This window comes from Rhopalosiphum padi, chromosome 3, assembly GCF_020882245.1.
Source record: "Rhopalosiphum padi isolate XX-2018 chromosome 3, ASM2088224v1, whole genome shotgun sequence".
NCBI lineage: Eukaryota > Metazoa > Arthropoda > Insecta > Hemiptera > Aphididae > Rhopalosiphum > Rhopalosiphum padi.
The window spans coordinates 35,592,312-35,618,802 of record NC_083599.1 but is presented as its reverse complement, the minus strand read 5'-3'; the positions used below and the strand labels follow the sequence as shown (position 1 = coordinate 35,618,802).

At 22.3% G+C, this 26,491-nt stretch overlaps 1 long non-coding RNA gene across 5 annotated transcripts in view; it reads left to right on the top strand.

Annotated features, from left to right (window-relative positions):
* LOC132927856 (uncharacterized) overlaps nucleotides 1-26,491 on the top strand; it is an 81,098-nt gene that overhangs the window by 5,468 nt on the left and 49,139 nt on the right. For 3 of the 5 annotated variants that reach the window (XR_009661865.1, XR_009661866.1, XR_009661863.1), the window contains 2 exons: nucleotides 207-279; nucleotides 344-1,759. This is a non-coding gene — a long non-coding RNA (uncharacterized LOC132927856). The remainder of the gene's footprint in view (nucleotides 1-206; nucleotides 280-343; nucleotides 1,760-26,491) is intronic. The other 2 variants (XR_009661867.1, XR_009661864.1) reach the window with 2 other exon arrangements.

Genomic DNA, 26,491 nt, shown 5'->3' with positions numbered 1-26,491 from the left:
GATTTTTTCTAAGGAAAGGACAATAAATTATGAATTAAAGGTTTTTTTAATGATTTGATCTTTATTCATTTATTTACATTAATTACATATGTTAAATGTTCACTATTCATTGTTATTTATTATTATTTTGATTTACATATTTAATTTTTTTTTGTTGGTTAAAAGTAAACCTCATTTTTTTAATTTAAGATTATTTTTTTGCACAGGTAGAGTTTGATTATGTGGGTACAATCTTTAATATGGCCATGCTGTAAGTAAGGATTTTATGCTTAATTCAAGGTAAGTACTACCATTACTTTATTTTTATACAAAATTTGGATTTTATAAGATACACTATTTTCAGTAAGGATAGAGGAGTGGGTTTTCATTACACAATTATTTTACCAATTGGATTGGTATATAAGTATTGTGAATCCAACATCACGTCATTATTATTATTCAACCATCATTACACACAGGTTGGAAAACTTTCTCCACAGTTAAACCCTGAGTTAGGTTGTTAATTCTAGGGTTTATTAGAAGGTTATTGTTTATTCATCGCTATAATTATTAGCCATGACCAGTGTTGAAGATTATACTACTTCAACGCTTAACTAATTATATATTGACTAAATCTTCGCTTGTCAACAATTTCTAAGGTATTCTTATCAACGAACAACTTTGTTTTATTGAAGCAACATTATAAAATAATTTTATTTTTAGTTCTATGTGCATCTAATGTGTTTTAGATTTTCCAAACCTCATATATTAGAAGTTGGAGTTAATATATCTAATGGATGGTCCTTAAGATGAAGTGTTTAAAATTGGAAATGTGTTATAAACATTTAGACACGACTGGATATTTTTGTATCTATTACTTTGTATTAGCAAAGAGGTTGGTGGAGTGACTGGTGATCAATCCCTAATCAACCCCATCTAAGTTGCTGTTGTAGACTCAGACATGAAGTTAACTAGTGCAAAACAAATTATACTACATACAAATTATTTTGGCTCTTTAGTCTAGAGCTCTATGGGCTTGAAGTTGTCAATTTTTTTTTTATGTAACATTTTATTTTCAACACAATTTTAAATCTGTTTGCATAGTGTTTATTTAACACAAGTGCCTCCGTATTCTTTTCAAACCCAAAAATGTATTTATTTTGAAAATAATAGAAAATAATTTGTAAACTAACATAACTTGAAAGTAATCAATAAACATACAACTATTTGACTTTATACTATCTTATGTATCAATATATCTATAATGTTGTCTAAAGGAATAATTAATATGATGCCTTAGTTCTGTTATCTACCTGACTTCAATTCTAAAATAATAATATATACCATGATATATTTACATTGTTGAAATAGATGTATTAATAGAAGTTAGAAGTTATTGATATGAGGAGTTGTATTGTAAACTTTGTATTTTATATACATATGTTAATACCTACATCTTTATTTTTTTTTACATAAACATAATAAATTGTTTTATATAAATTTAAGTTTAAATTATTTATAGGTTGAATATATTTTAATATTTTTTTAAACTTAAGGTAAAAACAAACAGTTGTCTATATATTTTTAACATTAAATGTTTCTTATTCAAAATTCATACTTTAAAATTATTTCCTTATTATTTTAGAAAACCACGAGTAATATAATCTTTAAAGCTATGCTATTTATTGAATAGTATTTGTATTTAAAGTTTGATTGTTTAGCCTGAACAGAAAAAGCAATTATCGCCTAGTATTAAAATAGTTGAATCTATTTTTATCAGGTAATTAAAACTAATGTCAGGTATTTTTTTTGTACTAATATATTTAATTTTAATTTATGGATTGGTTATAAATTATCATTCATACATACTCAATTTAAAAAATAATATTTGTGTCAATTAAATTTCATTTTATGTTTGAGAAGGATTTGGTTTACAATAAAAACTGTATTCTACTAAAAATATCTAACATGTATAAATATGCTTTTATATGCATACAAATCAAGTATTTTTATTTTAACATATTTAATTGGTGATAATTAGGATCCCATGTACCTACTAACTAGCAGCATGCTATCCAAGGCATCTACTTTATATTATAAGTAGATAAAAATACATTTTTTCTTGTATTAAAATACACATTTTTATCAAAGGCAGTAATTTATAAGTATGAAAAGTGTATATTTAACATAACCATGAGTTATTACATTTGGTTATGAAATAAACTCTCATTTTAAGATATGTGTTCATAAATGAAATAGAAAACTTACCCTATAAAATGTTCAGTTATTAAAGTATATAAGTAAGAATTTTGAAAATTATGCATGTTTATTGTAAAACATATGCTTGTATAGCTTAGATGTTTGTTCAATTTGTTTAGTTAATTTATAACTATTTTTAATTATTAATATTTTGGGAGCATATAAAGTTTATTGCCAATTAATAACTATAGTGAAGAGATGGTTTGAGAGCAATAATTAATCTTGATAAATATATTATATTTTATAGTTGTCTGTTTTGACGTTAGGTTTGTAATTTAATGTTTTTTTGTTTTAGTAGGTACTAGGTATTTTAAAACAGTGAACAGTTATTAATATTGACTTATATATTATCATTAGTAAGTGTTTTCTTTTTAACATTTTAATAGTTACATCTAAATCTCAATTGTAAATCTTTAAAGTTTCTTTTTTATAAATATATAATTAAAAATGAAAGATAATATATAAATAAACATTTGTTATTAAATTTAGGTATTAATTATAAAATATTTACCATTGACGATATGTATAAATAATACAAATTTTTAGGTATAGTGATTATGATAGCTAATTATTGGTCATATAGCGATTACATAAATTTATTTTAATAAAGGATTATAATAGGTTGTTTATTATTAAAGGTATAAAATTGATCTTTTAGTCTTGTCTTGTCTTTTGAATAGTAGATGTTTTCTTATGTTTATATTGTATATTGAAATAATGTTGTTGATTACGGTAGATCAAGTGCAGCTCTTATTAATCAAATTTGTTTGAATTGTAAATATTTACTCTGGTGTCTAATATATGAAAGAAATAATTAACAATACATGACAAACTTTAAATAACCTAACACACATTATTAACTTGACTACTAAAGGCTATGCTATAATAACTTATGTTCTATTTTAAATTTAAATTATGAGAACTTACGCAAGGGTTACTATTTTGATTAATTTTCACGTTTATAAATTGTCGTTATGTTTTTTTTTACATAAAGCATTATCAGTAAATAATTAATGTAGGTTGATTATTGAGTTTAAAATAGATATGTTAATTTGTAGAGAGTTCCTTTTGATAATCTAAGATAAGTCCTTATTTATATACAGATGACATACATTTTACATCTTAATAGTTTAGTACAAATATATTATTTTGATGAGGTAGCAAGTATATTGTTTTACACATTCTAATCTAGTGAAAACTGATTAGTATGTTGCAAAACAAAGAATTATAACACTCTTATTTTTATTGACTTTTTTTTTAGGCAGGAAAAACGGAACTTAAATCATATATGGTTTAAGTTAAGATTTAAATATTAGTCAATATTGTAGCTACTAGCCTTAGAACCTACCTCGTATACATAGTTGTAAACATTTAACAATTATGGTACCTAATTGATTATAATAGTATAGTATTCATCTACTTAAATTTTGACTTATCATTGGTAATTATTTTATAAGTGATACTTTACAATAAAGTATCTATTTTAAACTCTATTATTGACTTCTTTTTATGTTCTATTGAAAAATAATTGTGATTTAAAAGTGAAATCTTAGGATCGTATTGTGAGGCTTGGTGGTGGCGCCCCTGGCAAACCACTACATTTGCGCACCCTTCCCCAAATGGGAAATTTGCATTTGACAACCCACATTCATTTCGTATAGGTGCAGTTATGCTATAAATACTTACATACCTTCCTATTTTATGAAAATAAACATGCATAATGAATTGTCAATATTTTAAATGTTGTGCTCCAACGCCTCCAACACTTCACATAAATAATTTTTGTACAATATAAATAGAGCAATACTTTACTGAAATAAGTTGTTAAATTAAATTTACATTTTTCAAGTATTACATGAAAAAATTATTACATAACTAGATTAAAATTTGTGTTCCTCTAAGATTTGTGCCTCTGGCCCATGCCTTCTTGTCCAGCTCTGAGTATAGCCCTGCTAAGATTCATCAAATTTTATTTTTTAACATGGAATTTTAAAATAAATAAATAACATATTTCAATTTATTTTAATGGGATCCAATATATTTTTAACTTCCTTTTATTTAGAATTTAATTTTGATTTTTTTTTTAAATACTTGTAGTTTTCCCCAATGATCTTATGAATATCAATTATTCTGTAAATGTATTTAAACATTGATGTTAATCATTTATAATTTATATAATTTAGGAAATACCTTATGTTATAATAAAAGGAAAAATTATATTTATGATAGAAACCTTTAGATATATCATAAACTTTTATTATCTACATTTAGAATCCTAAAAAAATAAGATTAAGTACAGAAGTTGGTTCCATTAAACCTTTGTAAGGAGTGTGAAAAAATCTTGTAACTTTTAACTTTAGGCGCTGAGTAAAAATAATGTCTGTAACAAAAACAAAATAAATACCAAGTAAAAAACTATAATAAATAATCTAAACTTTTGTTCTGAGATAGATAAGAAAAATAAATAACTTATTTAGGGCTAGAAAAGAAATTTTGTGATATCCTATTGTTATGGAATTTGTTAGTGCTTGGTGATTTTCATCTGTTATTTTTATTAGGGTTTTTTTTTTTGATTTAAGATCTTCTATGTTTTTAATAATAATAAGTACTTAAAAAAAAATAATGACCTTTTTTCTAACTGTAAAAATTATACATCTATTTAAATTCTTGTTTAATAATAAAATATAATATATTATAGTTCAATAAAATTATGCTGAAATTTAATTATTCAAAGATTTGCTATAAATAAGTATAAATTAATACAAAAAACTAAGTAATATCTTGATTTAAGTTGTAATACTTCTGTTATGAAATACATATTAAAAGAACTAAAAATAGGTACTTATATATTTTTATAGCAAATATAAGTTTTTTTATTAATATAAAAATGTTTATACTTTATACAACACTCAAACAAAATAAAAAATTATTGTTGGTTAACCTAATCATTCCTTAATGTAATGTATTTTTGATGAAAAATTGTAAAAATATACAAATCATTTTTCACTAATTTAATTCATTTAAACAATTCATAAAGCCAAATTTTTTTTTAAATCTCGTTATTTAAAGTTATTAAATACATATTACAGTGGTTTTTATGGGATTTCTAACAATCGATTTTATTTATTTTTGTAATACCTACCTATTCTGTATTCAAATCTAAAATGTTGAGTATCTACCTGGAAAAGATTTTCATTTATTAAATATAGAATTTTTACATTTTAAATGTTATATATTTAATATTTTGTTTTTAAATTTGAAACATGCAATATGTATATTATGTTATATTTAATTAATTTGACAATTAAAAATTTTTATGTACCTATCAAATTTTCAAATGATATTTATGTTGCATCTTTAATTAGTTAATGAATATCAATGAGATTATGTCACTAAAGTTTTATTAATTCAACCATTAAGTTAAATTTATTAAACATTAAATTAATAAAAATAATAATACTTGTATAATAAAATAGATTTTATTTGATGTTTCTGAGTTGTAATGGACTGTTTGATTGTTGTGATTGCAATGGATTGTTTCAATAATATGCACATTGCGTATAATAAATTGCTTACATGCCATTTTATTTTATTATAATTTGTACTCTTGATTATAAAATATATTAATATATTTCTCTAAAAAACTAATTAGATATATTTTTTTACTTTTTTTTTTTAATAAAATACATTTATTACAAAATACCTAGGTAACTAAAAATTTGTTGAAATTTTATATGTGATTTCTATGTATAGTCGATGATAAACTGTGGTATTATTGGAGTGGTAAATATAATGGTAGCATTTATAATTTATTAAAAATAAAGTATTATTATAGACAAATTTTGTTTTTGAATTGTATTTTACGATGTTGTAAGGTAAATAAATTAAATTTATGGAAAAACTTCTAAATTAATAATAATAAATAATTAATTGTACCTACTTAAATAAAATGTGATATCCATTATCCATTAAATTTATCATAATGCATTTTCTCTACTATTTTGTTGATTTATATTTTACTGATTCTAATTTTTCAGTCCATTTTTTTAGTTCACTGGTATATAATTATTGTGAAAATTAATATATGATTTTAAGGGATATTAAATATAGTAAAAAGAAATAAGTTATGATTCATGTCTGTTTAGGAAACATCTTTAGTGATAGACATTTCAATGTAACTATAAAGTATTAATATTGTGTAAATAATTTCAAAACTGCTAAATAAATACTCATTATAATTATTATTATGTGTGATATATGATTCTTTGTATTTTATTAGAAGTTATATTTATTTTTTTTGAAAATATTATGCAACTCAAAAAATATTTTAATGTATAAATCTGTTAACAATTGAAAAAAGGAAGGTACTTATAACTAGTAGATATTATTTGGAATACTCAGGTCTTGTATTAAATAACTATTAATTAACTAGATGAACATAAAATGTTATGGACATTGAAGAATTTTTTAGAAATAAGTTTGTTTAAAACTGTTACGCTTAAGAAGTGTTGATTTTTATACTATGATCATGAAATGAATGTATCGGTTTTACATGTTGTGTTTTATTTATTTATTTATTGTTGTAATCACTCAGCAAATTTTGGAGTAGGAAAAATTAATTAATCTCTATCTTTGAGCGTGGTTTCTGGTAGAAAATTGGATTCAGTTGGTATTTAGGTGTAAAATTTTTAGTCATCACAATGATTGAAAAAGAATTAAATCAAATTAGGGGAAAAACTGAAATATTTATGTTGTTATTATGTATGGATAATTGTACAATTATTGTATTTATTCAATTGTATTTAAATATAATAAAAAATATGTTTTTTATATTGCTTATTAATTAGTGATTCATTTTTGATGTATTAGGCTTGTAAAAAGGATAGCATAATCATGAAAAATAAGCATATAAAATTAAATATTAATTACAAACAATGTAAGAGTTTAGGAATATAATAAAATAAAAAAAATATATCACTCAAAAATCAAGTATCTATTATCTTAATTTATAGTTATTTCATACATTTACATAAAAATAAAAGTGAGGTTTAAACCAGTTTTAATAAATCCGTCTCAGTTAGATTAATAGGTAGTCAATTTTAGTTAGTTAATTTATTAATTTTACTCTGATGTTTATATTGTTTGCTTTAAATAAATAATATTCTAAAATAGAATAAAGTTATGGATTAGTCTGTTTAAGGTTTAACCGTTTCAAAATATTATTAAGTTGGAACTTTCTTAATAATTGTTAAATAATTATTATTTTATCAGAATATGAATATAAAGTACCTAATAATATATCTATTTATTAGCTTTCACTTAGAAATTCTTTGATAGAACTAATGAAGTATTGTAGTATATAGCAGATCATTTTTTTTTTAAATAAGTAAAATGTTTTATAAAACTAATGAAGATTAAAATTGTGTTTTCTGTTATGAAATAGAACTTTTTGGCCACGTGTAGTGTGTATTATTATAGTTTTATATAACTTAAAAGTTTTTTCTAATTTATATCTGGTTGTTATTATATTATTTAAGGGTGTGAATTGTTTTGACCTCCATTAAAGTAGGATCACAAGTATAAATTCAGAAAAGTTATAAAACATTACTTTTTATTTTCTGGATACATAGGTTGTTTAAAAATAGATAGTTTTGAAAAATTGGTACATTGTTCTAGACAAAAAGAGAAATTGAGAAACAAGTTTTATTTTATCCCTATTTATTGTTAAGGGTTGTTTATTTCATTTTTTTTTTTTTGAATGATTGAAATGAGTCGCAAAAAGTGAACTATACAAATACTGTATACCATTTATTGCTTTATTTGTAGTTTATTAGAATCTATTTTTATGTCAATTAGATATTTTTTAAATTTATGCAAGATTATTCTTGGGTAGGCCACATAGGATAATTATTTATATTTTTCATATTAGGGTCTTGAAATACAATTTACATTAGTCTTACTACTATTTAAATAAATAATTTATTAATTAACCTATAAAATTAATTAACATTTATTCCATTTTAGTTTTACAACTTACAACATCTTAGTCACTAGACATAGGGATCTACTATTATAAAATGTAGGGAATATATTTTTATTTTTTGATATGTAATACTAATTTAAAATTTTTAAACAATAATTAATGTATATTATTAATTTTGCTCTCTATTGTTTTGAATTAATATTCACTTTATCTAATACATTATTTTTTATAAAAATAAAAGACCTAGGTAAAATATATTAAACATACTTAATAATTTGTTTACTGTGTTTTTAAATTTAATTAGATTATTGGAATATCTAGTTTATCTATACATTTCACAGTATAATAAAAATTAAATATGACTATGCTTTGTGGCCAGTCATTAGACATTAACGCAAAGGCAACATATAAGTAGCTTTAAATTTGAATGTATACTTATCAACTATTATTATATAAATACATTTATACAATTTAGATTTATCAGATCCTTGTATTACATTATATTTGTTATATTTTAGAAGAATACAAATCATAGGTATAGAATATAGATATCAGAATTATAAAATATTTAAAAACTATAATACCTATAAAAAAAATATATACCTAGTTATTTTATTATATTAGAGATTTGTAGAATTTATTGGTGTACTAAATTTAAGTAAATATGTAGGTAATAGATATTCTGATTATCCAAATTGATTAGAATATTATATTCGATGGTATTACTTATTTATAGGTATACAGTGCTACAGCGGTCTTATAAAATATATAGTTCCTAAATTTAATTTCTATAGTAAGGTTTTCTATATTCATATATAAATTTAAAAGAATACATAGGTAATGTGAAGTCTGTATTGTAAAAGTTGATATGAGTAGTTATCTACTACAGTTTGTATATTACAATGTTCAATCATATTTCTACATGTAAATAATGTGTTAAACATATTGGTATATTATTTAACAAAAAAAAAAATCATTAAAATATGATTTAAAATTTTTAATTTTTCTGACAAACGGGTACTTTCTGTTGATAGTTTTTAAGAATTAGTTAGGAATTTAAAATAAATTGTAACAGAGTTTAACTCCAGGAGTTATCTAGTTCGTGAATATTTTGTATGATAGCATGATTTAAGTTATTTAACATATTGACATTGCTTATATTTTACTGAACTAATATATAATATATAATATATTATATATAGGTCTATTTGTTTGATAAGCTATTTTTTTATTTGATTTACAAAATATTTTATTATTGCTAACGATTTTACGCATCTATAAATATATATGGTGGGTAGGTGTTTGACGTTCTTTGTGTAACACGCTGAAGTGCTTTATTTCTTATTATATAAGTAGGTATATGTCTTAAATACTAAATGTCTAAAACACCCATCTAGCGTTTCAAATGTATCTGGTTAGATACAAAATTTGTTTAATTTTTTTTCAATCGTCACGTTTTCATGGCATATGGTTGGTTGTGGAACTCTTTATAAACCGAGACAAGTGTCCCCGAAGGCTAATTCTCACGGGCAGATTTTCACGGGGTCGGGACCGTATCCAATCTCTTAAGAAATTTAATAGCCGCGGTTGTGTATTGTACCTATGTTAGATGTTTATTTTACAATACTACAATAGTCTTTTGTGACGATAGAAAGGGGAAAGGGCTCGTAAGATGAACAAAAGGAGTTGCAGTACCTACGACATGCGTGTAAGTGTGTGTATGTAAAAATAATTATTTGACCCCGTGGTGAACTCGTATCCTCCCCCTACCACAGTTAATTCGGTAGATATTAATACGTAAATACATATTAGGTGTTTTCATTGTGGCCTGTTGGCAATAGAACTATAGAAGCAGGGCTTTATTGCTAGCGTACATCGTGGGCGGTAGGGCTTATAATTGACGTAGGTACTATACGTATTTTAAAGTTTAAATGACCATGATGTGTGTTTTGATTATGATATAAATTATATAAGTACTATTTAAAACTCTAATTTGCTTATTAGCATTTAAATAATTTTGAATCTTATTTAATAAAATATTTATCTATAATTTTACACTGTTTACAAATATAAATTGTATTAAAATAAGGTATGTATTATCTTATATATTAGGTACTATGGTTAGGTAAATAAATAGGTATAAATATTAGATAATAACTTTACTTTCGTTTTATTATAATTTATGTATATACTATATATATATATATATATATATATTCAGTTATAAATTATTACCTTATTAGTTATTAATATGTTCTATGAAATTAACGTAGGTAATATGCAATTTTATTACTTAGGTATATAAAAGTAATTACGAAAAATGTATTCACTGTTAATAAATAATAATATGCCAGATTGAAGAAAATATTTTAAATATTCGTAAATATAAAAATTATAATTATATTGTTTACATATTATAAAGAAAACATATCAATATTATTAAATTAATAATAATATATAAGTAATAGGTACCTAATTCAAACTGTGAAAACTATGAAAAGTTTTTTATAATTGACAATGTTAATTGGCTTATATCCATATGATTTATTTAAGAATTGATTAGGTTCCTAAACTCTTCATTACCTAATAAACAGCAATCACAACAATTTTAACCAAACCATTTCATTAATTAGTTATAGTCTCCAGTTTTAGAAGAGACTATTGGGTACAATAGTCTTTAAATCGGATCAACTCGTTTCTTTTAAACAAAAAATAAATAGTGTGTATTAATGTATACAAATACAATAAATACCAACCTGATTCCAATGGTAGGCGTCTATTTATTAAATTTATTTATAAATTTTAATTGAAATGCTTAACATTTTCAACACAACAATTATTTTTTAATTTTTGTATGATACCATTCGGCATTTATTAACATTAGAATCTTCTTTTTCTGTTTAGTTTTGGTAAAAAATGTTTTTATATTATAAATGGTTACTAAAAGTATGAATTTAGCTTAATATGTCTTATTAAAAACAAAAAAGTTGCAACAATTTAATGATGTTGTGGTTTCCGATTTAGAGTTCACACACGTCATATACAAACATTATAAACATTCTTTATTTTTCTTCATTATTATAGGTAACACATAATTAATCAAATTTGTATGCTATTATGATGGCATTGCATATTAAATATCAATAAAATTTCAATAAGAAAGTTAAATCCTAATAAAAAAACAGGTACTAAAATATATTTTTATTATATGTATTTAATTATTTATTTACACAATTAGTATTTTTATCTTAATAGTCCAATTACAATAAATATGATTATCAACAGGTTAGAAAATCAAGTTAGGTTACTATTTGAAAAAAATATATCTAACATTGACAATGAAATAAATATAATATTGTAATTTTATTTAATTAAATAAGTTTTTACTCATAAAATACTAATTTTTTAATTGATAGGCAAGCAAATAGCAATTATTACTTAAATTACATAGGTATAGTAATGTAAATATGTTTATAATTTTGATTTAAAAATATGATAATATTATTAAAGAAATCAATATCATTTAAATTCAGAATTAGTATAGGTACTTAAGACTCAATTGTAACATATAATTGGATTTTTATAAAATAGATTTTTTCTTTAGTTTGAATAGAATTTTCTTTTGAAATTTATATTTTACAATATTTAATAATATTTAGTTTTATTAATATTATTATAATCATGTTATTTAATAATTTAAATAAAAGTATTAAAATTAATAATCTTCTTTAAATCAGAATATCTTATTCTATTTTTATGATAATAAGAAGAAAATGTTATTGAGTATTATGTACTGGTTTTTACAATAGAGACAAAGATTTCATTGAACATACAACTTTAGTATTATGTTTATTTAAGTTTAAATTTATACCATTTTATGCACTGTTTAAAAATATTTTTTATATTTATTTCTGTGAGGCACAATTTACATTGATTATTTTTTTAATGATTTAAGATTGTTGTTAGTGATGAGTAATATTTTTATTTAGTTTATTACTGAATTGAAGAAAGATAAATAGTAGAAGTAATTTACCTTGTGGAATTCTGAAGTTGATTACATTTGTTATAATGCTCTTATTTGTTTGACTCTTAGGTTTTGTTTAAGGTTCTGATAGTTGTTAACTATTTGGTTTCTGTATGGTTTCTTATCATGATTTCATTTAGATTAATAATCAATATAATAGTATATAGTATTTTTTTAAGTTTATCAACTAACAAATCATGGTTTACCTTAATATCAAATGTTTCTTTCAAATTCTGCGTAGATTACATCCGTTTTGGATTTGGATATAAATTAATGTAAAGTAAATTTTTTTGAATGATAATACATTTGTGATAGTAGAATGACCTATTCTAAATCCATGCTGAGTATGTATTGGATAAAAATGGAGAAATATGATGATAACTTTGTACTTATAATTTTAGAAAAGATATTTTAAAAATAATCAATAATTGTTTATGAGTCATTTTTACCATTTTTAAAAATAGGGATAATATTAGAATTTTTCCAAACTTCTGGGAAAGGTTTCATTTGATTCATTTCATGATAAGTGTATTTATAATTTTATATACATGTGATTTTCAAAATATTTCCTTCTTTTGAGTTATTTTTGTAGACATTTGAAATGTTGAAATATTTGTTGTTTTTTTTTCTTATTAGTATCGATTAAAATGATTGATGACATTTTTTTTTTGTATATGCATTTAAAAGTTAGAATTTTGTCTAAATTATTTTGTAATTAGAAAATAAAAGAAATTAAATCTTTTTATATCTGAGATTTGAAAATTTAGTACAAGATTCTTCATAAGCTTTTTTTTAAAGTAAAAATTTAATTGATGAGACATTATTTATGAGCATTTAAATTTTAAAGTTCAAATTCTTGATAACATTGATATTCACCTATACAATTTTCTTTATAGAGTTTTCGATATGTTGTAATTCTAAAATAAATTACTGTCACAGGTGCTTAAAATTCTATCATATATTTTAACGGGCATTTCTTACAAATGGTATTTTGTAAGCTTTTTTTTTTAGCTATTTGTTGACATTTGAAATTTCTAATTTTTTTAGTTTATTTATGTTAATACAAAGTTTCTCTTTCTCATAAGTTGTTTTTATAGGTATTAAAATATTAAAGATACATAGATACATCGACAAATTTTAAAAATATAATATAAACACAGATTTTTTTAAATATTTTAATTTTAATTTTAGACAAAGATATTTTTATTTTAAGACAATTAGATATTTAAATAAAGAATATCAATTTTAGTTCTTTTGTTAAAGTTGTAAATAACAAAATAAAATATTAGAAATCAATAATATTTAAAAACTCTTTTAATAATAAGTTTCATATTTAGTAAAATTTTTTAAAAAAAATTAATTTTAAAATTTTTTAGTCTTGCTTACATTAAAGATAAAACAGTAAATCAATTTATAGTCTTTAGTTTAACCTTTTAAGTTTAGTAAAAATAAAAACTTATTTATCATAGTGTACGAATTAAAAGTAAAAAGTATAGAATTCATCATATTTATATAAAAAATTATTAATAAAATAGTATATAGTCTTGGTGTAAGTTTTCTGGATTTCCACCAACCAAATTATTTATAAGACTTTTATAGTATTGAGTATTGACTACTGTTAGGAAGAATGTATGGTATGGCAATAGTGATTTCAGGTCTTTAATTTTTCTTGTTGGTAGTGGTATAGTTTTTTTTTGTCAATGGAATTTCTAAAATTCTTTTTTTCTAAATGTATCTTAAAAAAGTCTTTGGCCATACAAGTATTTGTATAACATAATTCTAGTTAAATTAGTTCTGTATAATAGCCATTTAATTTTATTCTGGGATACACTGGATACAGTTTCATTTTTGTTGCTTAAATTGAGATGAACGTTTTAAGTTTATTTGAGACTACTTGAAACTTTCAATGTATATTATTATATTTTATATACACAATGACATTTTTAAATGCAATGTTATCAACAAAAATAATTTACTGTATTATTAATAATAAAATAAATTATTTTAATAACAATATAAATGTATCATGAAATACACTCATAAATATTTATAAAACTAATCACTTAAGATAAATATCTTTTTAATAAAGACTGAAAGACCATCTTTTTGTATGCAATTATTGTATCATTGAATTAAAATCCAACATGTACATTACAATGACTTATTCTTCAATGACAAAGTTAATTTTACAGTTTATACCTATTATCTATTATATAGCAGAGTGATTATCTACTTCCTCCCTGTTTTATAATAGTATTTTCTAGTTTCCTTAGTTTTTGTGAGTGTAAATAATTTCTTCTACTTTCATGTGCCTATTTATTGACATGGCTAACAATTCAGTAGTTTAACTTGTGAAAGAAATAAAATACAAAACTTGTGAATTTGTAATAAATTATTTTTGATTTATAGCATCTGACATATTATTGGACAAATAAGTTTTAATATGTTATAAACAGGAAAATATTTTTTTCTGAAGTGGCCGAGAGAAATAGTGTATACAATATCTTCAAAAGGAAATATAATGTATTTGGAAATATATTTTTGTTGCACAAAAACTAAAATCGTCTAGCATAGTCTTCAAATAAAAATTATTACTTGATTTATTTTTCCACTTTTCTAACTTTGTCAATGTCACATTATTGTCAATCTTGATGTGTAAAATTCAATAAGCTTATAAGTTATGCCAATAAACTTATGTTTTTATAATCGGTTTCTCCAGGAAAAAGTTTATAAGTTTCTGAACTATAAAGGCATATAAATCCAAAATCAAAATTATCTATTAAACTGTTTAATCTTGGTAAAAACATTTCATGAAGTTTTTAGCTATCTAATAGATTTTTATAATATTACGAATACCTTCAAAAACTCATTTTTGATTAATAAACCGTTATTTTAGTTTACTTATAAAATCATCAATATATAGAATGAAAATGGTTATTTTATATTAATCTTAATTTTCATATTAGCTATTTCTTACTAAGAAAATGTGTAGTCGCTTAGACGTGATGTTTTATACGTTAAAATTAAATCTAATAGAGGGTTATAGCCACTTGCTGTCATAATAATTTTGATTCAATAATATGAATATTATTTTAATTTGATAATATAAAATCTTCTTTTATATATTGCTAATTATTTGGTAAAATTAGTAATATAATTGAAATATGTTTGGGAAATATTCATCTTTGGTGTCTAAATGATTCCATAGCCACAATAGCACAATGCACAATTGCTACTGTATAATTTTAGCGCTAATAATGAAATATTGTATAGTATTGACTATCGAGTCTCAAATTATTTTATTTGTATAAATACATAATATATAATAATAAATTAATTTACTTCTCAATTTGTTTTGTTTCTGTAAAATTTGATGTTTATAAAGATACGTATCCTGGAATATTCTCCTTAGATTGAGCTTTTAAGTTGATCAGTGTTAGTTATTGTATTAAGCATTCTTTTGTGCTTGGTGTGGTTAAAATATCTGATAGGTAAACTTGTCATTTACATATTTTTAGTAAATTAGAATTTCCTTTGTTATTTTTAAAATCAAACTAAAATACAATTTTTATAATTTTAACATATAAATACATTTAGTTAAGTTTATAAAACCAGGATCATTTAAATGATATGATATCGATTATAGGTAAAGTTATTAACAGTATTTCAATTGCTACTTCTAATGACAAAATAAATTCAAAATATAATAGTGATTGATAATACCATCATATGTCTATTGCGTTTTGAAAGTAAATTGTACTACATTCCAAAAATATTACAATTCACAATAAACATATGAATATCAGACGATTAAAAATAATTGCTTCATTGCTTCTACCCAACTTTTCGGTGTAGACATCTCGCCTCCTTTAATCAGCCGCTATTGTAAATTGTCATTAAGTATAGGTTTTTGTTCTACACATTTTCCTTAATGGTGTTATATAACTATAAAATATAAATCAATACATTTATGTATTCAAATAAAATTAAATGGTTTGTATAGTATGAATTTCATAAAAGAAATAGATACTACCAACAATTAAATGTTCAAATATTTTTATAATTAATAAATAATTTTCTAAATTTTACTAGAATTACCTTAAAAGTATGGTAGGTTTTTATTTAATTAAAATTGATTTGATTAAATATTAATTGCTACTTATTTAATTCCATTATTTAACTTAATTAAAATTCAGAAGTATTAATTGGTTTACAACAGATCAAATACAATCTTTATGTTTAGACTACATTTTTTATTTTGTTTTGATTACTAAATTATTTTTGTCATGTTAGTATACTTACTCCAATAAAATTCTATTTTTAAATTTTAAAATACCTACACTTAGTTTTGTATACTGAGGCTTATTAATTAGGTAATAAAATTATATTTTCTCACATGCATTAAATGTTATGTAGGTAGACTACCAGACTAGGTACCTGTCATTATAACCTCGAGTGGCCTAGAGTTAAGCACATATGTATATTATAATTTATAATAAAGACAATTGTTGGATGAATTAATATTAACTAATTATGTTTTATAAAGAAATCATATTGTTATATATGTAAATTGTTGCCTTCAAATAAATAATTAAAGTTCATTACAAAACTTTTTTTTTAATCTGAAGTTTTGAATATATGGGTAGTTAGGTTTTCTTATGCTATTTTACTTGGTTATACTAAGAAAAATAGACAATAAAAAGGTTTTAAATAAACAGTACTTTTAAAAAAATTAAAATTTTAATAACCATTAACCAACATAACTATTTGTATTAAATGTATGTATCTAGTTTTTTTCTTATAAGAAATTAAATGATTTGTGGTAAGCATTCGGGGCTGATATAATCTTATCAGACCCATTAATTGCTTTTCTTTATACAATCTTCAAACTGAAATTGTAGAATTTTTTTTTATTGTTGAAGAGAATAGCGAATTAACACATTATTTTTGAATATAAGTAAACTTTGTAGTTTATAGTAAAATATAAAATATATACCTATTTATTAACTAATTAACTTAAATAACATACAATATAGAATAAATATAGACTTAAGATAAAAGTAATAATAAATAATTTAAGTAAATATCATAGAATATTATTTTTTAAGATTGATGGTTTATTTGGTTTAACAAAAACAAATGAAGTTGGTTTATTACATTTAGAAAATATTCTATTTATTGAGAATGCTTTAATCCCATAAGAGGTTATATAAATAAAATGTAGGACTTTAATCTGAAAAATATTGAGGGACATGGATTGAAAAAATGTATAAAAGTTTTGGACAAAATATGTGAATTTTAACTGTTTGAATTATAAAGAAAACATAAAAAGGAGAAATTTTTTAATATAATATCTACTATCTAGTATAGTAGTATTTTATGATAATTGGCATCATTTGATATGATAAATAGCATGAGAACCTTTGGTGAAGTGATTTAATTAATTAAATAGTTGAATAATTTCCCTGAACCATCATTTTGTTACTTCCAACTAAATAGTTAATAATAGTACTAAATAGTACTTATAAGTTAAAAATTAAATTTGTAGGTATACTTATATAGCATTATATATTCTTTATTTGGTTTTGTAGATTATTATGTTTGTTTAGTAACTTTACCGCAAAAGTTGCTACTGTCTGGCATCAACATATTTCACAAAATAAAAATTAAAAATGTATAAATAACATGCAGCCTACTTTATATCCTTATCTGTTTGAATTTTGAATTATGCTAGGGAATGGTATTTAGTGTTTAAGTAAATTATTATTTCAATTTAAATTCTAAATGCATATTTTTAAGGAGAGAATTGCTTTTATGGTATTAACATTTTTGTTATCTTCTCTTGTGATGTTAGTAAAATATTTTGTAAAAAAAAAAAAATACATCACAAGTTATTATAATATATTCTTATTTAGTTATCTACTTGTATAGTCTTGTCTGTTGCAGAAAGGTAATTAACTTTTTAATGGTGAATCAGTTATTATTAAAGGTTATTTTATAAAAAGGATAAATTCATAAAACCACAGCTATATTAAAATAATATAAAATAATTTTTTTTTATTTAAATAGTTTCTTTGTACAGTAAAATCATCTAAGACAAAATTAAAGGATTAAAGTTATTTCCTTGAATCAGATAGTACTAATTCATGTTTGATTTAAACAGTTTCAAGAGAAATTGAAAAAAATTAATGTAGGATGGAGTATATAATTAGTATAATGTAATTTGTATACAACATTTGCATAGAAGCTGAGTGTAATATTCTTCAATTCTCATAAACTTTTAATTTGAAGTGTTTGAATATTTTGAAATTATTTGCTATGTGGAATACCATTGTTAATTTAAATCACAAAATTTTTACTTTTACTCACCAAAAGCTGTACAGAAAATAAACAAATATAAAATTGACCATGGTTAAACTATACTGTTATAGTAACACTAAATGTTGTATTGAATAAGCTATTTGTTTTCTCTTACAATAAAGTGTTTTATCATTCAGTCTTTGGTTATTTTGAGTTCTTAAGATACAACTATTTATTTATATAATATAGTATATAGTATAGTATATACCTTGTACTCGCATAATAATCTAGTCATTCCTCATTCTTGTAGGTAGGTAGTCGGCACGACACAAATTTTAGTAGTTTGCATAAAACAGTTTGTTTAGAAATGTTAGGCAGTTAAGAATATTTTTAGGTACATTGATTTTCTGTACTAATTTTGCTCGTATGAATGATTAATATACTGAATATTATAATTTATAAAGTATACATTATATATTATGCTCGTATGAAGTATTTTTGTATAATATAAAAGGGCAGTTGTTAGTTACCAATAAATGTTACTTATTCATAATTATTAATCTAAATTATATTTAGTAAACACAAAATTTTTAGTGTTAAGTTATTAATTTAAGGAACTTTATTTTTACATAATTAACTCATTACTTTTTGGTTTCTTAGAAACAAACATTTACAAATCATAATAAATAAATATAAGCGATGAGCATATTATTTTTAATACATATTTAAAGGGTAAAATATATATTGTTATAATAACTAGTACTTGCATCATAAAATTAATTATTAATTATTATTTTAAAATAAATAGTTCTATACATACAGGATTACAGTAAAATGATTAGAAACAAAATAATTTATTTGTTAGGTTGCTAGGATGCTAGGTATACTATATTACTATTGTAACTTGATACAGTTAAAAGATTAAATAATTATTTTATTTTCTACAATTTTTGTTTTATTGTTTGGTTAAGTCTTAATCAGGTTTAGTAAAATATTTAAATGATATTTAGGTATATTTATAATTTATTTTATCACGTGAATAAAAAATAAAGCTGGTTTAGAAGTTAATTATCAGTTTTTAAACATAGCATACTTTAGTACATATTATACCATATTACTTTATTTAACATAAGACTAATAATCAAACTAACACACATATTATGTTCCACAATATGCCACTTTTTTTTAAAAATACTAATATTACCAATTGCTTGTATGTGTTCTGGTCACTAGGTGAAAAATACTTTTGAGTCGTTATAAGATTTTAAGGCCCACCCTAACATACAATTTAGAAACCTATATTAAGACTATATATGTGTAAAAAATGTATTTTTCTCCCTTGTTGTGGGTTGAACCTTATTGATTATAAAGTCTGATTCATAAGACAGTTAAAATGTTTAAACGTTTGTTTTGCATTGTTTTACATTTTCAGATAAATGCACTTATTATAATATTTTATAATACTAAATCATTCAAATATTTTAAATATAGACTCATTGTTTTTTTTGTCTTTGCATGACTGGTGGTTTTCAGTATTTTGGGATATATTCATCTTAGAAATTGACATAGAAAGAATTAAAATTATTTGAAAAATTAATAATTTAAATTTTTTTCTAATTTGGTGTATTTGTATTTTTCCTTTTTGGAATTGATTTTTGGGTATAACTTGCAAGAAACAAAATGTGTTATATTGATATAAGCCTTAACTAATTAATTATCTTCATTAACACATTTCTAATAAATTACTATCAGTGTTATTTTAGTATTTTTATGGATTATTATAAAAAATGTAAATTTATAAAATTTGATTAATTAATATTAATTTATTGACGACAAATTGGTAATATTCCTAAAATTTTATATAGGTATTAAAGATCTGATAAACATTTTCATAGCTATGTATGAAGTTATTAAATAAAATTAATTTAAAAAAACTTAATAAAGTTATCAGAAACTTATGTAATTTATTAATTTTAGTATTATGAATGATTTAATTGAAATGTTTTAACTTCTCTGATTTTATTTGAAGCTATTGTACATATTTATATGTTGAATGGTTGTTTAAAATATAAGTTAGGCATAGTATATAATAGTATAATACTGAATTGTCCTGTTGTGCTAAGCAATATATATGACTTGTTTAAATTGACAATTAGATTAAAAGACAATTTAATTTATTTTTCATGCTATTGTAAAATATTAAATTATTTTATTTTAATTTTCATTCCACAAAAATTAAAATATAAACAATTTATAAAATTAAAAACATATACTTAGTGACTAAAATTGCTGGTACTCTTTTTATAAATATAACTTTTATTTTAATAATATAAGATATCATTAAAATTATATAGGTACAATAGACATTAAATTCAAGTTTGAAATTCATATTGATTATAAACATATTAAAATAATAATGCAATTTGAATAATATTCTTAGTAATTATATTCCATGTATGTGGTTTACTCTAAAATATCATCTTCGTCATAACTCATAAGGTTTGATTTGAATTTACTGACTTTAATGAGTATTTGTATTATATATAGATGGGAATGCTTCTACTTTCTTTATTAATTCTTATTTTAATTTTCACATCTGATGTGGCTTGCTGTGTTAGAAATATACCTAGTTTGTTGTATAAAATGTAATATAATATAAACTGGTGTTACACATTTTAAAATATAATCATTTAATTGCACAATTTTGTTATGAATTAGCCAACCTAGTATATCTACAAAACTTTGCGAGTCCCTAATACACTTGTAATAGCTTATACATTCATAATATTAAATATTATATTTTAATAACTATTCAACTTTTCACATGTCTTTGACGTTTAATGGTTAGCACTTAATGGCAAGGAAATATGCACATAAAGATAAAACGCTTACAAAGATATTTGTTTAAGGAGATGCATTTAAATTTAATAAACTCACTAAAATAATATAATATTTTAACAGAAGCCTAGAGTTGTCTTGTATTTACTTTATATTTATTTGACAAAAAAGGGATTAGTTGTTTCATATTTAGTAATACAATTATTAGTTTTTAAACTGTTTATAATGACAGAAAGGATCTGAAAACTTAGAATGAATTAGTTAGTTTAAAGTTATGTAAATATCAACTCTTCATTAAAATAACATGGTTTATAAAGGTAGTTATATGTATTCTATCAAACAATAATAAAATTTAAGTATATTAATACTCAGTTATATTTTGGTTTATCTATATTTATATTCCATATTATGTTTTATAAAAATATTTTAATATTATCATTATCGCTCAATCTATTGATTTATTGTACATCACTAGTGCTTTTGAGTATTTAGTATATAAAACATTTTGAAATGTTAAACAGTTTTTAAAAGTTAAATAGGTATCTGAAATTAGAAACATTAATTATTTGTTTTTGTTAATTTCCAATTTAAACGTTTAGTTGTCAGGTGGCACTATGTGGTCATATCTTGGTGCTTAATCATCTTTCATTTATTACAAAAATCATTTATTGTACATAAACCCATATTCATTGTAATTTATTTTTAATAACAATAATAATAAAAATAATAATATAAAAACAAAATTATTTGGTTAGGTATATTTATGTTAGTTCATCATATATTATGTATGATTTTAATTTTTGAGATACAATATTAATTCTGTTCTTTGTTGATAACATAGCTTAAATATATCATTTGTTAATTTAAACGAGCTAATACCCAATAAATTATAAAACATACATTTAGTAATAATAAGGAGAAGTAGAGTAAGATAAAACATATAAAAAAAAAATATTAATGAATATAATAATAAACATAATTCAAACATAATAGGTAGGTATCTAATAATATAATTACAAAAAGTTTTAATAGAGTCAAAATTAAATGTATCAATTTAATATTATTATTTAATCTCATGATTCTAATGAAAGGTACCTACATTTAAGGTATAATTGGTTTTGTGCAATTGAATATTAAAAAGTATAAATAGACCTAATTTGGCGTTGAGGGATATACAAATTTATAAAATTAAGTAATTCTGACCAGTCTATGTAACCATTGAGTATTGACTAATTTTTACAAGAATTTTAAATCAAATGTATTTCTTCGAATGTTAAGACTATTCACACTTAGTGTGTAACGGCTTATATTGTGAATATAAGGTTAACGTGGAATATTACATTTATTACATTATTATTAAAAATAATATACATTTAACCAATCTTATAAATTACCAGATTACCTATATGGTATTTAATACATATTATTAAAATATAGATTAGGCTGGCATCATATATGCTTGTATTTTTTTGTTTTCTCATAATACTAGGCATTAGGTATTTGCATATTATATTAGGTATGTAAACATTAAAATAGGGTACTGCAATAAGTTTAAAAATACTTTATATTAGATCTTATATATTAAGTAGGTAGGTATAATTTTTTATATAGTTAATGCACTTAAATCGAATTTATATTATTTTGAAATTTTGAATTATGTAAACAACACGAAATATTTAATTGTTATCATTAAAATGTGTGTTACTACTGTTAATAAATAACAATATATTGCATGGTTTCAATTTAATTAAATCACAATAATATATTCACATTTGTTATCAACTTGGTATTTTGGAGTTTGGAGAATCATGTGTTTGTGTTTTTCGATAACATTAAGAATATTGTTGTTTTTATACACGTAGGTAATACGTATGCACTTATTATAAGCGTTAGCAAGCATAAATAAATTATTTTCAATGTTTTTACTTAATGCTTTAAAATGGATTGTATATCTAGACTGTATAAATTACACTATGCTTGCTGCAACTAACTTGGAAACATATGGAAATGCGTGAAAGGTCAGTCTGAAATTGGAATTAAGATTATATATATATTTGTGTTTGTTTAGTAGTTTTATGAGCCAAATACCAATACTCAATTTTTAAAGTTTATACGAATACATTAATATAATAAGATACTATATCTTTCTTTATTGGATAATATTTATTAAATAAAATGGTTTAATTTCTAAACAGAATTTATACCTAACCAGGTTCTGATAAGTTTTTTTCTTATTGAAAAACGTCTTGTTTCAATTAGGTATGTATACTTACTAGTTATCCCAATCAGTTGTTTATTAATAGAAAATATCTAGTATAAAATAATATTACATATTTCTAATACTTGATAAAATGTATATCAATGAAAATATTAAAACGGGGTACCTAACTAGTATTTTATAAATTTGTTGCAACATAATGCCATAGTGGGATAATTATCATGGTGAATTTAGTACTATATTATAAATAGTTAAAAGAATAAAAATATTAATTATATTTTGTAAAAAATGCTGTGCTTTAGTGAGTTTCTAGTATTTGCTTGACTATATCTAATTCATGAATATGCAAATACTTTCCGCAGTTCGTTTATTAACTTCCTCCACAGTTTAGTAATCGTTTTAAATAAAATAAAAATCGTAAACTTAGGTTGAAATATTACGATGTTTATGGATAAATGTATATGTATATTATATTATATAATATGTAGCTACTTAACGAAATTAATTACAAGTTATTGTATAATAGTTAGGTATGGCTTATTTAAATATTGAGTCAATAAGTGTTAATAGAGTTTCAGATTTGTGAATTCGAAATAACAATAGTTATTTTAAGTTCAGTTTATTTTGATTAGGTGTTTAAAATCTAAACAATAGATTTTTATTTAAGTATTTTTTTGTTTTAATTGTAGAGTTTAAGGTTATAAAAAAAGTGTCGAGTGACATAACCAAGTGTTGATGTGTTTATTTCGTTAAAGTTAAGCTGCAGCATAACCAAAACATCGTTGGCTGCGAGATTTTAAAAAGTATCTGTATAAAAAACCACTAGGTACGTTCGAAATCATACGCAGTTATAATTTATTTACAAAGAGATTTTTTGAAATTTTACTCATGTAGGATGATCGATATTCGATACTTAATGAGTATCGATATATTATTTTGTTTGAAATACTAACATAAGTAGGTAGGTAATACGTGTAAGTTAATAAAAAATTAAGAATTATTTAAATCTTGACATTGAATGACTAGTTGAATGATGAACTGTTATGTTGTGCGTATCGTTTTATGTAGAAAATATTAAAATAATTTAAAGGTATCGAATGGTGCAAAGGTGTAGCACAATGATAATATTCCATGGTCTGAAACACTTCAAACCTTGCTAGTACATCTTCTGTTTTGTACATAGGATAATGTATTACTCCGTTATTTGAATTATTTAGGTACTTGCTTATAAGTATGCAAACAAATACAATATTATGTTATCTGTAATGGTGATGAGTAGGTACAGGTATTCATATAAAGTTAATCAAAATAGTATTATGTTATTATGTTCATAAAATATTATAATATTGAACCTTTACTCTTTCGGCCATAGTGGTATCACAATGAAACAATCGTTTTATTAATTTTTTCCTTGTTCTGTCGTATTGGTGTAGTATTGAAACTACCGCTAAATAAGTCTATTGAGAGCACCATAAGAATTTTATTTTATATTTTTTCCTAAAATTAATTATTTTAATAGTTAATCATATTAGTTTTATCGAATAATAATTGCCATATTTTGTAATAATGTTTGAAGTGACTACTATTATGCATACATAATAATAAATAAGATAATACATATATTGTTTTATATCTGTGCTAATTATTTAATTTTTTAAAAACTATTCACACTATTGTTGATCATGTCAATTTATGTTAAGGCAAAAAGGATTAAATTGTATGTGATGGTTATTTAAAAAATAATTAAAATAAATATTTTTACATTTTATCTAAAAAGTGAATTATCCACAGTCAACAAATGTTTTCCCCTTTTATCTTCTTGAATAATTATTGGTTGGCTGTTTTATGATACAGATACATTTGTTTGGTATCGTAAACGTAATTTTCAAAGTAAAGCTCGAGTTGAATTTAAATGTAAAAAAAACTAGCTATACTCAGTTTTTTGTATAAAATCGGGTAGGTATAACGATTGTATGTCTCCTACTTATTTCATATTTATAGCATATGTAGTTATTAATGTGTTGATTTTTATCACATAGTATTTTAATTGCCATACAATGTGGTTTTAATTAAACCTTTACCGATTATTTCTATAGCTCTCGGATTCGTATTTTAAAATTATTATAATATAAGTTAGTAATTATTGAGAGGAATATCTAGAAATATTTTATTGTTAGGAATAATAAATACATGTTTAATACACATTACCAACTAATACACATTAAATTGTTCATTCTGTCTTATTCTTCAGTTTTAAATGATCTTTGTTAAATTTACTTAATAATAGTTCGGTCTGGTTTTGTCTATTTGGGGTTGGTCCTTTGGTCCTTATAAAACGAATATGCTGGATCCTACTCGATGATTCAGTCTTAATTTGAACTTTTTAGAACTATTATACCGACATTTTGGTTTGACTAGTTTTCAGAAGCTATTGGTTGTGTTGCGGTTTTAATTGAGTTTTAGTTCGGATCGGTCAACAACAGTTTAAGACAAAGCTTGCTTGTAGGTATATAATATGGAGATTTTATAGTACTAAAAACTTATAATACTATTTTGTTTTGATTAAGTTTTACATTAGTTGAATCCGTTTTGCCTATATACCTACTAGTTCCATACGAAGCGTTGAAGTTTATCCCAAGTTATGTTATGAAATGATAACATTTTTAAGGACGGTGCATAACACCAACAGTTTTTATTTTTTTTCTAACGTCAGTGAACAGTTCCTCAATTAATATCTTTATATATTTATTAATTAGTTAGGAAAATCAGATTGGATAGGTATATTATTTAATATTTACGGTAAAACTTAAAATGTAGACCTTCGATTAGATGGTTTTGGTATGTTTAAGTCCATTAGGTAGAAAAAAGAATAAATAAAAAATAATTAAAT